The sequence below is a fragment of the Sebastes umbrosus genome, chromosome 13 (assembly GCF_015220745.1).
Source record: "Sebastes umbrosus isolate fSebUmb1 chromosome 13, fSebUmb1.pri, whole genome shotgun sequence".
Classification (NCBI taxonomy): domain Eukaryota; kingdom Metazoa; phylum Chordata; class Actinopteri; order Perciformes; family Sebastidae; genus Sebastes; species Sebastes umbrosus.
The window spans coordinates 10,108,443-10,123,576 of record NC_051281.1 but is presented as its reverse complement, the minus strand read 5'-3'; the positions used below and the strand labels follow the sequence as shown (position 1 = coordinate 10,123,576).

The 15,134-nt window shown below is 40.1% G+C and overlaps 1 protein-coding gene and 1 non-coding gene across 8 annotated transcripts in view; both read right to left on the bottom strand.

Annotated features, from left to right (window-relative positions):
- Positions 1-1,341, bottom strand: part of LOC119500614 (alsin-like) — a 28,391-nt gene extending 27,050 nt beyond the window's left edge. For 3 of the 7 annotated variants that reach the window (XM_037790436.1, XM_037790440.1, XM_037790441.1), the window contains exon 1: positions 1,115-1,339. The gene's annotated coding sequence lies outside the window, so the exon portion shown is untranslated. Of the gene's footprint in view, positions 1-854; positions 1,089-1,114 lie in introns of those variants that run through there. The other 4 variants (XR_005209646.1, XM_037790439.1, XM_037790437.1 and 1 more) reach the window with 4 other exon arrangements.
- Positions 1,342-1,697: 356 nt separating this feature from the next.
- Positions 1,698-1,769, bottom strand: trnaa-cgc. Its single transcript has one exon. It is a non-coding gene; the product is annotated as a tRNA-Ala (tRNA).
- Between the last annotated feature and the right edge of the window lie 13,365 nt (positions 1,770-15,134).

Sequence of the window (15,134 nt, the reverse complement as noted above, 5' to 3'; positions counted from 1 at the left end):
ACATATTCTTGTTAATGTGATGATTTAATCTTGTTTGACATTGGTAATCCATCACAGTGAATATTTAGTCACCATATTGATACATGAATACATATATATATATACACATATATAATATATATAAATATATATATACATATATATATAATATATACACATATGATTGTTAATATGATTTAATTTTGTTTGACATTGGTAATCCATCACAGTGAATATTTAGTCACCTTAATAATACATGAATACATGTATATTGCAGACATATGCTTGTTAATATGATGATTTATTGGTAATCCATCACAGTGAATATTTAGTTACCTTTTTGATACATGAAAACATATATATATATATATATATATATATATATATATATATAATAATATAATAATATAATCCATCACAGTGAATATTTAGTTACCTTTTTGATACATGAAAACATATATATATATATATAGATATATATATATATATATAATAATATAATAATATAATAATATAATCCATCACAGTGAATATTTAGTTCAGTTTGATCAGAAACCCTGAGGTTAGGATCATTTTACCAAACTACTAACTCCAAGTTCATGAATGAACTTTAGTGATAATAATTAGAGCCTTGAGCTAGTGTGTATACTGGAAGGAGGAGGTTTCTATTGGTCTTTACTGGAATCTGCTGGCAAGTCACAACAACTCAACACCCAGTGAAACTATGTGAGAGTTGTGCTCCTTCTCCTGCTTTACATTAACACTATATAAAAGCTCATACAGGCTGTAATCACTCACCTGGTTCAGTCTCCATGCTCCTTCTCCTGCTTTACATTAACACTATATATAAACTCATACAGGCTTTAACCACTCACCTGCTTCAGTCTCCATGGAAACACATCAACACACTGATGTTCATTTACACCCATTTACACAGAGATTAGATATTAAACAGAGTGAAATAGAGTAGAAATAGAGACAGTTGTAACTCACTATGTTGCCAAGATTTGTTACATATATTACATAAAGCGTTCCCTTTAAATAAAACATAAAGGTTGTTGATATAAAAGCTAATAAACTGAAGTTGATTAGCTTAATGCTAACGATGCTAACTAAGAAGCTAACTTAAACTTACCAACTGACGTTTGGAACGTCGCCAGAGACGATCTTTGTTGAAGCGGCGGCTCTGAGTGAGTCCGGATTATTGTAGTTTGTAGCTGTCACGACAGAAACACCGAGCTATGTGAGGTTTTTATATTCCAATCAGTGCAGCGCAAATGAAAGCAGAAGTTGTGTCTGACAGTTCTGTGTGTGTTGTTGATGGTGATGGGAGGGGAGGGAGGGAGTTGTCTCTCCGACGGCAGCCCGGCAGGGACAAACTACACTACGGCGGCGGTGGTGCCACACCTGTTGATGCTGCGGAATGTCGAAGGTGACAGTTAAAGACAGGAGGTGCCACTCTGTCTCTATTTCCAGCTACTGTTGTACTTTCTTTGCACAGCATCTGCCAACATGTGCTTGTACATGAAGTCCTACAGCAGGGGTCAATAACCTTTACTATCAAAAGAGACATTTTTAGGCAAAAAAAAAAAAATCTGTGTTTTAATTGTTAAATGAAATGTCAATTAACACGTTACTTTAAAGTGCCCTTAGTATAGCTCCATGTGTAAATACCGACATAACAGGATCAATCAGTTGTGTTTGTTATCAAATAGTAGTGGAGATGCTGGGGATTGAACCCAGGACCTTGTACATGCGAAGCACACGCTCTACCACTGAGCTACATCCCCGTTTTTCTGCTGTGAATCCAAAGATATCGAGTCAGACAGTACCTTAAAGGGAGATTTGTCAAGTATTAATACTCTTATCAACATGAGAGTGGGCAAATATGCTGCTTTATGTAAATATATGTATATATTTATTATTAGAAATCAATTAACAACGCAAAACAATGACAAATATTGTCCAGAAACCCTCACAGGTACTGCATTTAGCATAAAAAATACATGCTCAAATCATAACATGGCAAACTGCAGCCCAACAGGTAACAACAGCTGTCAGTATGTCAGTGTGCTGACTTGACTATGACTTGCCCCAAACTGCATGTGATGATCATAAAGTGGGCATGTCTGTAAAGGGGAGACTCGTGGGTACCCATAGAACCCATTTTCATTCACATATCTTGAGGTCAGAGGTCAATGGACCCCTTTGAAAAATGGCCATGCCAGTTTTTCCTCGCCAAAATTTAGCGTACCTTTGGATCGTTATTTAGCCTCCTTCTAGCATGACATGGCACCAATGGATTCATTTGGTTTACTGGTTTCATATGATGCCAGTATCTTCACTCTAGCTTTAAAACTGAGCCCGCTACAACCTCTGAAAGATCGATTGCGTTAAAGAAACTAGTTGTGTTAAAATGATTTTGCCTTAACAAGATAATAATGCGTTAAAACAAAATCGTTGTATCACCACAGCCCTAATACATATATAAGTAAATGTAAATTTGTTTATTAGCCTACTTCCATGATGGCTGTTATTATAACAAAACAATGTATATGTACTATATGTGTGTGAATATATGTGAACGCAGGATGCCCCATGGGTTCTTCAACAGCAGAGGTCTCCCTCCTCTGGGATGTAAAAGCAGCATGGACTACACCTGCCCTTTTAGGGGCTCAGATTGCCACCCAGATGTTGAGCACCAGGACCTACCAGAGGTACGACCACACCACGGAAACGCACACATTTACACTTACCAGGGTTTGAAATGTAGGCTGTGCAAAGTAACCCTGTAAACCATGTCCATACAACATAAGATAACACAACATGTTAATACCAGGCATGATTGTTGTGATAATGTTCAGTTGTTTTACAAAGTTTCTCTCTTGTTATAAGCTCTAACTTTATCTAAATTGTCTCTCTATTGTGTAGAGACGGTGTGCAGTCCTTGACAACGAACGACTACATCAGCTTTTCCATGAAGCTAGTGTCTGGAGGTTTGGTGAGTCAGCCTCTGGAGAAATACCTAAAGGTAAGTGAAACATCTGCTCATTTGCTCCTCAACATTTCAGTTTGATTTTACTACTCCTGACTCACACAATGAGCCAATGCTCAAACAGAGTTACGGGTGTCTAAGAGTGGCTTTGATATATTACCAATTATAAAAGTATTTAAATTAAAACATGCTTTCTGCTGTACTCTGTTGTCTGTTGGGCATCTACACCTTTTCAGTGATGGAGTTTTGGACTCTCTAAACAGTTTTTAAAGAGATTGTGAGACTATATATGTAATTGCCGTAATAGATACTGTATACACAGTGTGTCTATATACAGTATATATACAGTATACTGTATATACTTCTACTGCACATCCTTGTTTCCCCCTTTTCCCTTTCCTTTCTTTTCCTTTCCTTTCCCTTCCTTTCCTTTCCTTTCCTTTCCCTTCCTTCCCCTTCCTTTCACCCATGTTCGTGATCAGCTCTTGTTTGCCGTTTTAGTGTTTTCTATATAAAAGTGTCCAGCAGGTTTTGGCTCCGACTTTTACTGCCAGCAGTAAAACAAGGGGGAAAAAAGGAAAAAAGGAACAAGGGCAGGGAATCCAGAGAAATGGTCTAATATTTTTGCCTTTTTGGAGCTGAAAGTGAGACATTAAAGGATCACAGCTGCTGGCAGGAGCTTCTGGGGTCTTAAATGTAGCATGTGCTCCTTTTTCTTCCTAATTTTCAGTTTTCACCGCACAGAGTCCCAGTGTTGTGGAGTTCAGCTCTTAACAGGCACACTGTTGATGTCATTGTTGTTCTATTTTCAAACCATCAGCATCATATTGGATTACTGCAAATTCACCAGTCCCTCTTAAAAAATCTCACCGTTACTTGAACCCACCACGTCAGCTAACGTTTGAAATGAACTTGTGTCTTCATTTGTATTTCTATGTAACAATAAAATAAATGCATTTTTGTCAAACAAGTTTAAAGATACAGTGCGTGGGATTTAGTAACATATAGTGGTGTGGTTACAGATTGCAACCAACTGAGGACCTCTCCACTCACTCCTCCCTTTCCAAGACTGTGGTAACGTGAGCCGCCAAGTGCAAAACCGTGGTAACGCCGTTCGCTTCGCTCAGAAACCATCCTTACCATAATGACACTACTTTAGGAGCAACAGAAGTCAGATGGCGGTACCACGGTTTTTCTGCTAACATTACCGCAGTTTCACAAGCGTGTCGGAGAACTACGGTGGCCTTCAGGTAACGTAAAAACGTGAAAGGCTCTCTCTAGAGCCAGTGTTTGGTTTGTCCGTTCTGGGCTACTGTAGAAACATGGCGGAGTAGATATGAAGGGCTCATTCTAAGCTAACAAAAACACAACAATTCTTAGTTTCAAGTGATTATACACTAATGAAAACATAGTTATGAATATTATATTCCATTTCTGCTAATAGATCTCCCTAAATGTTTCACACCGTACATTTAAATCTCTGCACAATCATTTTCAAACTGAACAGAGAGGAAACTACAGCTGACTAGGAGACGGGGAAAACACACAGCATGCTTTGAAAAAGGCTTGGACATAATGTAACATATCGAAATTGTAGAAAATGGAAAAAAAACACTGGCGTAATCCTTTACTGTAAATAAAGAGGGGGTTGAATACTGCTGAATACAAGTCATACTTGCAACAGTCATAAGAAGTTATAGTTATCAGACATAACCTGCTATTTCAGAAACATTTTTTAACTTCATTTTTTTGCCAATCTTTCTGTATCCCATTTTACCCCCCACCGACATGCGCACACACACACACACACACACACATAGTAACCCCATGTCGTGACCTGAGCAGCCAGTATTCCCCTGTCCAAACCCTCATAAACTTCTACTGCTGCTGGAAACAACACAACCAGGATTTACAAGACTGCAGAGGCAGTATGTGTGTGTGTGTGTGTGTGTGTGTGTTTGCCAGTGTATGTTTGTGTGTGTGTGTGTGGGTAAAACCATTCAGGGTTGCAGCCAGGCCACAGAGACACAGCAAGTCTGAGAGAGCGGTTTGATTGACCACAATGTCGTGAGGAGTAGAGGAGTAGGTAACACACACACACACACACACACTGAGCGCTCTATGACTTTGCCTCAGAGCTTATAATGTATGCAGCTGTACAGAAAAAAGCATACATATTTGTAATATACATTTACTCTACTTGCTATTGCTATTCCTTTTATTTCTGCAAATCCTGGGTTTCATTCAATAATAAAAAAAATTCCTTTAAAAGCATTTTTACTTCATCAAAAAAAGAGGAGAGAGAATTGATTGTTTATTACTTAAAGGAAAAGTGTGTAACATTTTGAGGGATCTTTTAGCAGAAATGGAATATAATATTCATAACTATGTTTTCATTAGTGTATATTCACCTGAAACTAAGAATTGTTGTGTTTTTGTTAGCTTAGAATGAGCCCTTCATATCTACATAGGGAGCAGGTCCTCTTCGCGGAGTCCGTCATGTTGCTCCGCCATGTTTCTACAGTAGCCCAGAACGAAAAAAACAAACACTGACTCTAGAGAGAGCCTTTCACGTTTTTACGTTACCTGAAGGCCACCGTAGTTCTCTGACATACTTGTGAAACTGTGGTAATGTGAGCCACAGAGTGTAAAACCGTGGTACCGCCAGCCACCCTCCGACTTCCATTGCTCCTTAAGTAGTGTTATTATGGTAAGGATGGCCTCTGAGCGGGGCGAACAGCGTAAACACGGATTTGCACTCAGCGACTCACGTTATCGCAGTCTTGGAAAGGGAGGAGTGAGCGGAGGGGTACTCAGTTGGTTGCAATCTGCAACCACAACACTAGATGCTGCCAAATCCTACACACTGTACCTTTAACATCTTGTATTGATTAAGATTTTGAACTTGTGAGATCTGGTGATTTGAAAAAAAGGACTCGTAAATATTAGAAATGATCTTTGGATTACTGAGCGTGATTGAATTAACTACAGAGAAAGATAAGAAGCCATAATTTCATTTTTATAAGTTCTCTTATTTTAAATCAAACAGACATCAAAGGTAATGTAGCGTGAGTAAGATTTGACTTAATGTTCTTGGTATTGATACACTCCCACAGCCAGCTTTGTAGTACTGTCTTTATCAGTTGTTTTATTCACAAGTAGTCTGATGCCAAAAGAAGAAAGAAAATAACTTTGTCTTAGACAACAAGGGAGGGGTTTAATTTTAACTATCTGGCACTGGAAGTACTGTGTGTTTGTATGCGTGTGTGTGTGTGCGTGTGTAGGCAGCGTATTTAAAGAACATTGGAAACACATGTCTGGAGCCTGATAAAAACATTTTAGGCACCGGGTAATTTGGCATGATCTTCACACACACACACAAGCACACAAGCACGCTCCCTTGGATGAAGGAAGTTTGACCTTCTGGGAAACAACATTTATATGCATTGAATATCTGGACAAGAAACACACAAGAACTGCAATATAAACTTAATTTAGTTAGTTTAGTTCATTTAAAAATATTCCCATAAATCCAAAAAGTATCCATTATGAGCATAAAACCAGATAGCATGTCCTTCATAGGCTGCAATCATGGATGTATAATAAGACCTGGATATGTAAACTGTCATTTTGTCATTTAAAAGAACAACAATATACCTTATAATACCCTATCAATAAAGCTTATTTATAGAATACTAAAATCAGGATAAATTAAGCGATTGGCAAAAAAAAGAGGCAATAATACCGCATATGGCACTGTTGAGCCAATCATTATCAACGCAGGAGTAATTCCTTCACCGCGACAACCTTATGCCAATGCGGGAACACTTGCTGGCGGGGCCAGTGGCAGAAACACTACTGCGCATATTCAGGGGGTTGCGCATAACCCGGATGTAAACCCAGAAGCTAGAAAACTTTTCGCGCAGGGTGAGCAATTCTCATTGGACTGAATAGGCGCCATCTTGGGGTCCAGTATCCTGTTCTTATAATACATCCATGGCTGCAATCTATGCAAGACACACAGTTTATAATACTAATTTTGACAATAGTACATTCTGTACAATGTAGGCATAAAAAATTGTATCTGTTTGGCAGCATGGGGAGATAACTCTTTAAAAAAGTAAAGGAGATGACATTTATTCATTTATTTTGGAAGCAGAAAACACATCATATTGCAGTAACTGGAAAGAGTTTTACACAGATGCACATGACAGGCCAAGGGAAGGGATTAAGACAAATGGTGCAGTGCCGAGCTTTGGATCAAGAAGTTGGATCAAGAACAAAAGAGATAAGATGGAATAGCGCCGTTTATCTGCACAGTGGGAGTGGAGAGGGAGAGGCAGGGAGACAACATCAACCACCATAGAGATGAGTTTTGAGTTAACAACTGAATGAAAGCAGAATTTACAGTGATAAAAAATAGAAATCTATACATGATTGTACATCATAAAAATTCTGCATTTATTCATACACACATGCACCCGTACATACTCATACATACATATCGACAAATACAACCATACACTGACATACAACCATGCATACATTTTAAAACCACATTAACGCACAAAAAAGAAATCAAACCCCACACACTTCAGGTATCCATCTTTTGTTCCCTTCAGTTCTGTATTGTCCAACCTGACTGCTGGAGGCAGGGTTGCTGCTTTCAGCCTGTTTGTTCTGCATTGGCCGTGTGAGAGTTTGTTGCCACTCCGTGACAGTCTGTTTGATTGGCTGCCTGTTCCCTCCTGCTCTGAAGAGATGGGTCGTTGTGGTGTTGGGGTGCAACCTCTGGAGATGATCCCAATAAACTGATGAGGTGAGTATCGGGACTAAAACTTTTGACATTCTTTTCAAAATTCACGTAAAATAGAGTATATACAACTCTGCACAGCGATCATTGTTTTTGCAAAAATGTTTTGTAAAAGATCACACTGAACAAATGTTGCTCTATAGTTTTTCCATATCTTAGTTTTCCTAGCATATAATCCGTTATTCTTTTTGGAAGTGCCCCACCAATGAGACCTTTTTTTGTTTTTACAGCATAAGCTTAGCGAGACAGGTTAATCACAACCCTACATTGTTTGATCTCCATCCAAAATGAGCGATCACAGAGTGTTTAAGGCGACATAAATTTGTCCTCTTAGTATACAACTCCCTGTGACGACATGTTATTGATACATCATTGATTTGGCATTGTTTGCCCCGTTCGCACTACAATGCTAGACTGGTGTTCTGAAACATAACCACTCTGGAGAGCGTATTCGAAAAAGCTTGTGAAAAACGCTGGCTTAGTGTGGACATGACAGAGTCATAAAAAGAGAGAGCGGTGACCATCTGGCTCAGGTCAAACTCCCACAGAGGGTGATGATCACAGTAGTGTGTGCACGTGTGTGTGTGTGTGCCTCTGTGTGTGAGTCCCCTGCAGTGAAAGGTGATGACCACAGCTGTGTGTTTGACCTCAAAACCGCAGGAGGCCTCCCCCCCTCCTAATCCTCTTCCTTCTTCGTGTTCCCCTTTTCCTCCCTCTGCTCCTATTCTTGATCTTCCTCTTCCTCCTCTCCTCTGTTTTCTTTATTCCAATCTCTTGATCACTTCTCAATCAAAAACACAGCCTCAGAATACATAAAGGTTACTGAACACAGGCCACGCAAGTAAGAAGAGCTCTGTGTGAAGCTTAGCGGGGCAGCCATTGTGACTTCACCTCCTCCATTACTTTGCATCAATTAGCACATCACCTCCAAGACTGCTGTGTGTGTGTGCTGTGGGGGAGGGGAAGTAAAAGACTATTGTGTGTAGTCAAGAGAATAACGGAGATTTACTGTGTTGCTTAACCCAGTCTGTTAAACCCAGTCTATATCAGGGGTCATATACAGCATCAGTATTGTTACTATAGTTACTTACAGTCATCAGAATCGTTTCCATGACAGTCCTAGTAGGGTCCAAAAACTCAATTCTGTGACCATTCTCTGGCTAAGACGTTCTGATGATTGATTTGAACCAGAGCACCTACAATCATGTATGAAGACACTTTTTCATGTAGTGGTTCCTTCAAATGGAACTTGTAAACTTGTGTTTACAACATGGGAAGTCGTGTCCACATATGCTTTGTGTTCAAGTGGTTAAGTCATGAGAGCACCGCTGCTAAGCAATCGCAATATTAACGTTACTGTCAGCATTTAGAATCCACAGAGGCTAACAATTTAGAAAGTTAACAAGTGAGTAACATAATGCAGGAAATGCAAAGGCATAATGACAGAGGAAAAAGATGAGACCGTTGGCCAACATTTTCTTCAAATATATTATAAAATATTACAATACACAATAATAATATTACAATATACGACTAAAATTACAATATATTCACTTATTATGTACCAAAACGGAAAGATGTTTTTCAATGAAAATTGCCTATAAAAGACACCTTCTAAAGTACATTTTACTTTTTAAACTAAATATATTTGATCATCTATTCTGGTAGATCATGACATTACATTAGTAGAAGACGACCTGCTTCCGGTGCGCCCTAGAATGGATGCTTTAACAAACTTTCCCAAACTCCTTGTGTGGTTTGTGCATGTTTTTGTATTGCTTTTATCTAATTTAAGTGACGCTCTTACAATATGATCAACAAACTTCTACATTACTAATTTCAAAATGAGTACCAACAAGAGATCCCCATTTGTTTGTTCTTTAGAACACATAAAAAGTGATTTAACTCCCCCTTTTCCAAGTATCATTCTGGCTAATGCTCAATCCCCAGACAACAAGTAGATGATCTAAACACTTGATATTAGCATAACACAAGCTCTCAGTGGAGGTAGAGGGGTCTTACTTTAATAGCTCACAACTTGATATGTAAGATTCTTCCACCTCCCTCGAGAGGTCAGCTCTATTACTCTAAAGCCCCCTCTCAACTGGACAGAAAACCTACCAACACCCAATAACATCTGGCTTTTGTCTTTTGTGGGAAAATTTACAATCTGCATCCATTCCCGGGACAAATGACTCAGTAGTAACAGGTATTTATTGGCTCCAGCTCTGATTGGCAGTGATGGAAACATGACAAACAGGTGGACACACTAACTTTAGGAGTGTAACGCCATGGATGAACTGAATGATATTCTCAATGGTTTGGAGAAAGCCCACGCTGAGGCAGCTTTCATGTTTCAACAGTGCCAACATGAAAAAGGTTCTCCCGAAACATTACCGGCATGTTAACAGACCTACTAGAGGTTAATCCACATTGGACCAGTGCTATATGAACTTCCCCTGCCCTGCCTTTGGGAAAGCAGATCATATCTCCATTCTCCTGCTGCAAGCATACAAGAAAAGACTCAAACAGGACAAACCAGTTCAACACAACTGTCCGGTGTTGAGTGACCACACAGTTCACGCTCCTGTTTGAGACCGATAGACTCAACCGATGGCAACATCAATATGTAACACTGACTCTGTCATAAGTTATATCACAAAGTGCGTTGATGACACTTTACCAAAATAAATGTACAGCCCCAGTCAACTCCAAACCATGCATTAATGGTAAAGTCCACTTTAATCTGGTAGAGTGCAATCCACCGCCTACAGTTCTGGTGACATGGACCTGGGACTTGACATCTCCCTCTGCAGCTGCAGGGTTCTTGATCTCCTGATGAATAGGCCTCAGGTGGTGAGAATTCGCAACCCCACCTCTTCCTCATTGACCCAAGGCACTGGGCTGCATCCTCAGCCCTCTGCTGTGGGACCTGTTTACTCACAACTATGTTACAATCATAGTCTGTGTTTAAGAAGTGGTCGTAGTCACCGTGACGTCACCAAGTGGTTTGTGGACTGCCGTTTTGAAGCCTCGAAACTGATTATGTTATTATTAGGCGACCAAATATCACTATTTACTTCCATGAACTGAAAACACACTGTGAAAGAGTCGAAGTTGTACAACGAAAACAACAACTCTCAGACCGGATCAACAGTGTGGTAGTGACCTGTCAATCACAAGATAGCCACGCCCTAAAGCATCCCCTGCTTTATGGTCTATTTGACTCTAAATTGGACCATAATTTACTAAATGAACATCATGCTGTATTGAAGAAGACTTGAAACTAGCGATTGAGACCATAAACTCATGTTTACAATGTTTACTGAGGTAATAAATCAAGTGAGAGGTAGACTCATTTTCTCATAGACTTCTATACAATCAGACTTCTTTTTTTTTTTATCCCTTCTGGCTGTTAGCAAAAATGCAAGTTTAAGGCACTTCAGCATTGGCTTCACTTTTCAGACCACAGGTTGCCCACTGGTCACGATGCACTGCTCATGTATTATTCAAAAATTTGTGGATGTCACAACCATCCTAGACCTCATCACTGGCGGTGACGAGTCGGCATATGGGCATGAAGTGAAAGTCCTACTGCGATGACAACCTTTACCTCAACATTAACAAGACCACAGAGATGATAGTGGCCTTTAGGAGACTGAAGTTACAGAGCATTGAGAGCACTCTGACTGGTTGCATCTCTTATTTGGCAGCTCTGTGCTCACAACCACAAGGCCCTCCAGAGATTGGTGAGAACAGTGGAGCAGACCACTGGCACGGAGCTCGCCGCTGACACTCGCCACACACGATGTCTGTGTGGAAAGCCTAAATGATAAACTTGGTCCCAGTGCACAAACTGTTTACCCTGCTGCCATCTGCCAGGCAGTATCAGTATCACGAGCACGAACCTGCAGGCTGGAAGACCCTCAGGTCTAAATGCTCCATAACACGAAGACCTGCACACTCAATGCTCATCAGACATTGAGTGCTTTTGGGCTGTTGGCTGCTGTCTCATTATGTCAACGACCATGTGATTTTAAGTTATATAACTTGTTTTATTGCTGTTATATTACTGTTCTATTTCTATACTGACTGCTCTTCAGTACATTTAATCATCTTTAGCTTTCATTTAGCCATGCTAGTGGAACGGCTCTATCTGCTTATCATCAGTGTAAGCATTGTCATTGTGAGCATGTTAGCATGCTGACATTAGCATTCAGCTCAAAGTGCAGCCTCAAGCTTTGTTTATACTCGTCCTCCGTAGATGGCGCGCAAGCTATGAGCATGCACAGAGGCATTTATACTCAGCGCGTTGTTCGTTGCAGTATGCTCCGAAATGCCAGGGGGTGTAGAAACAAAATAGTCTGTGGATGTTACCGGAAGAACGTTACATGAATAAAACAATGTGCAAAAGAGCAGCTTTCTCTGCTGTAGTCTCTGGGAAGTCTGGTACCTGAAGCCTGATGTGTACATATAACTTTTTCCTTGTGGAGGAATTTTAATATTCCATGAAACCTTTTTTAGCTTTTACAAAGCGATGTCTCATATTCTTCCACAGCCTGCAACAAAAAGCCTCTTCTTTCTCCAGTGTGTTGCCTATTGCTTTCCAATAATTTAATGTCATGTGACTGCCCCTGTGGTCTCTCAATGATCAGTCATAGAGATGTCTGTACAGGCCAACCTGTTTGGCCAGTCTTCTCTCGAATCCATCCAAGTTGAAATGAAAAGCGCAGCGTGCGCAGTGGTCGCGTAGTTACAAAAATTCAGAGGCGCACGACCAAGTGCCACGACATCTTGCGGAGCCTTAGCGCACATCGCGTATGCCGTGATGGTATGGATGACGGCTTCACTACAGCACCATAAACCCACCTTAGTCTTGTCTTGATTAGTGTATCACAGATATCAATATTGCCATATGTTGGCTGATAAGTAACAAGAAATTAGAGAACAGAAATATGTTTGAGGTAAATTAAAAAGTAGATGAATCCCAACAAATGTTCATAATAAAAGATATTAAAAGCTTAAAATTAAACCCCATAGTCCTTGTTTCAATTCAAATGCTGGAGTACAGAGCCCAAACAATGAAAAACACTGTCACCGTCTTGATACTTTTGACTGCACCGTGTGTGTTCCCAGACATTAGTCTGCAGCAATCTGTGCCAGGAACATAAATACAAGTCTGACCTACACCCAGACCTTTCTAACTTTGACTGTATTTGATATGATTGTATTTATTATTGCATACAACATGTTGTGCGTAATTTACTGCACAGATTTTTCTCGCCACACACTCTCGTATGGAGTTTTTGTCCGAGTAGTTGAGACGTCAGCCAGTGAGCTTCCTGCTGCCTGCCTCTGGACCGAACACACACTCTGTTGGTCCAAATAAGTCGTTCTTTCATCAATGTGTGTGTGTGTGTGAGTAGTCCAGTACTGTAGGCTCTCTGTGTTGCACTGACAGACACAAACCAGCTGCCTGCATTCCTCTCTCTCTACTGACTTCTTAAGGTCGATCTCCCCTCCCCCCACTCAGACGGGTGTCCCACACATACTTCTATAATGCTATATATATACCGACACATAACTCAGACACATACAGGGAAACCAGGCAGGAGACAGCTTAATGGGAGAAACGTATAGAATAAAGTAGAATTAGTCTTTTTTTTTGTATGTTGCACCTTTTACAGCTGGCTTTTAAAGCTGCCATATTCAACACCCGTCACTCTATCCTGAGTCTGGAGTTACTGACATAACAAAATCCTCCTCAGCCAATCAGATTCCCACTATGTTTCAGCACGTTAGCTTCAGTTGTCTGGTCTATTTCTGCTTCCCTCCATTGTTGTTGCCATGACTACCTGCTCTGTGGGTGCTATAGTATCACCTTGATAGGAACCCTCTTTCTATTACCCTTGAGTTTTTTTATTGGGTGTTGTTGAGTGTACATTTTATTTTTGGATTAAACCTGCTGTAGATTTTGGCTTAGTGGTGGAAAAAGTTTTTACTTAAGTAAAAGTAGTAATAGTACAGTGTAAAAATACTTTGTTACAAGTAAAAGTCCTGCTTTCAAAGTCTAAGTAAATCGAACGTGACACAGCAGGAAAAAAAGCAGAAAGGACAGTGCAACAGCACCGGCATACTCGCAATGGAAAAGGAGTCTATTGCCTATATTATAGCAGGTTTTCCCGTGTTTAAAAAACCTGCATATACAGGCTAATTTTGGTGGGAAAAAGGGTGTATGAGAGCAGTGGGAGTTAACCAAAACAGTAAAGTTGTGGCCCTAAACAATGAGCTGAAAGTCTCTATACAGTTCCTTGGAGCTGAAGGGAGCTGCAGAGTTGGATGAAAATTCTCTGTGGGTCACTGTGGGTAACACCTTTCATATACAAGTAGTCATGTGAACCACTGTAAAAATATTCATTATAGCCTCTTTAATCTCATGTAACCAGATTTAAAGCAGAAAAGGTCACAGTAAGCTTTCGAAATGTTCAACCTCACACCCTTGCATTTGGTGGGACAGTGTGCAGCAGACAATTCTAATACAGTAAAACAGTAAAGAGTAACTGTATAAGGACTTTTTCGGTGAAGTATGTGCACCACCCACGCAGACTTTTTTATAAAATCAGTATAGATAAATCATGATTCTATTTTTGTCTCGTGCAAATATATCCAACCGCATGAGAAAACCACAAAATACTGTAAACCAGAAAGAGAATGTAGTCTTTACATTTTCAAGTGCAACTACAAAAAGACCAAAAAGAAAGATTACAAATATATATAATTTACGTAATAATCACACATACATATGGATTAACGTATGAACATGAACTGATGTGGTGCATTAACATTTTTTAGCACGCTCCTCAGAAACACTTAGCGCTGGTTAGACCAACTTGGTCAGCCAACATGTCCTGTAAGCCGTCCTCAAATTTGAAAAGCTCCTCAGACCAAACAACAAGTCTTGTGTTTTTCCACCTCGACTCCACATCTAAATACTTGTTCAGTATTGGGTTTCACACGGTAGCTCGCATACTTTGCATTGCGGTCACGCTTCTGGCTATCCCTGAACTGAGCAAGCACAGTCCGAATCATCTAAATCCTTTCTGTTTTGTTTATTTCACCCTGGTCTACTGTAAATCTAGTTGTTGTTTGTGTAACAGTTTTTTTTTTTTCCTCTCCAGCAGATGTCCAGCTGCAGCAGACCGCAGTCCAAACAGTGACTGACTGTCTGGAAACCTGCTGGACTGCCCACATCTGCTTGACCAGTGCAGACACTATGCACATAAATACGCACACACACAGACAAACAAACGGCTACAGTTTAACACGATGGAGTGCGTCCATTTGACC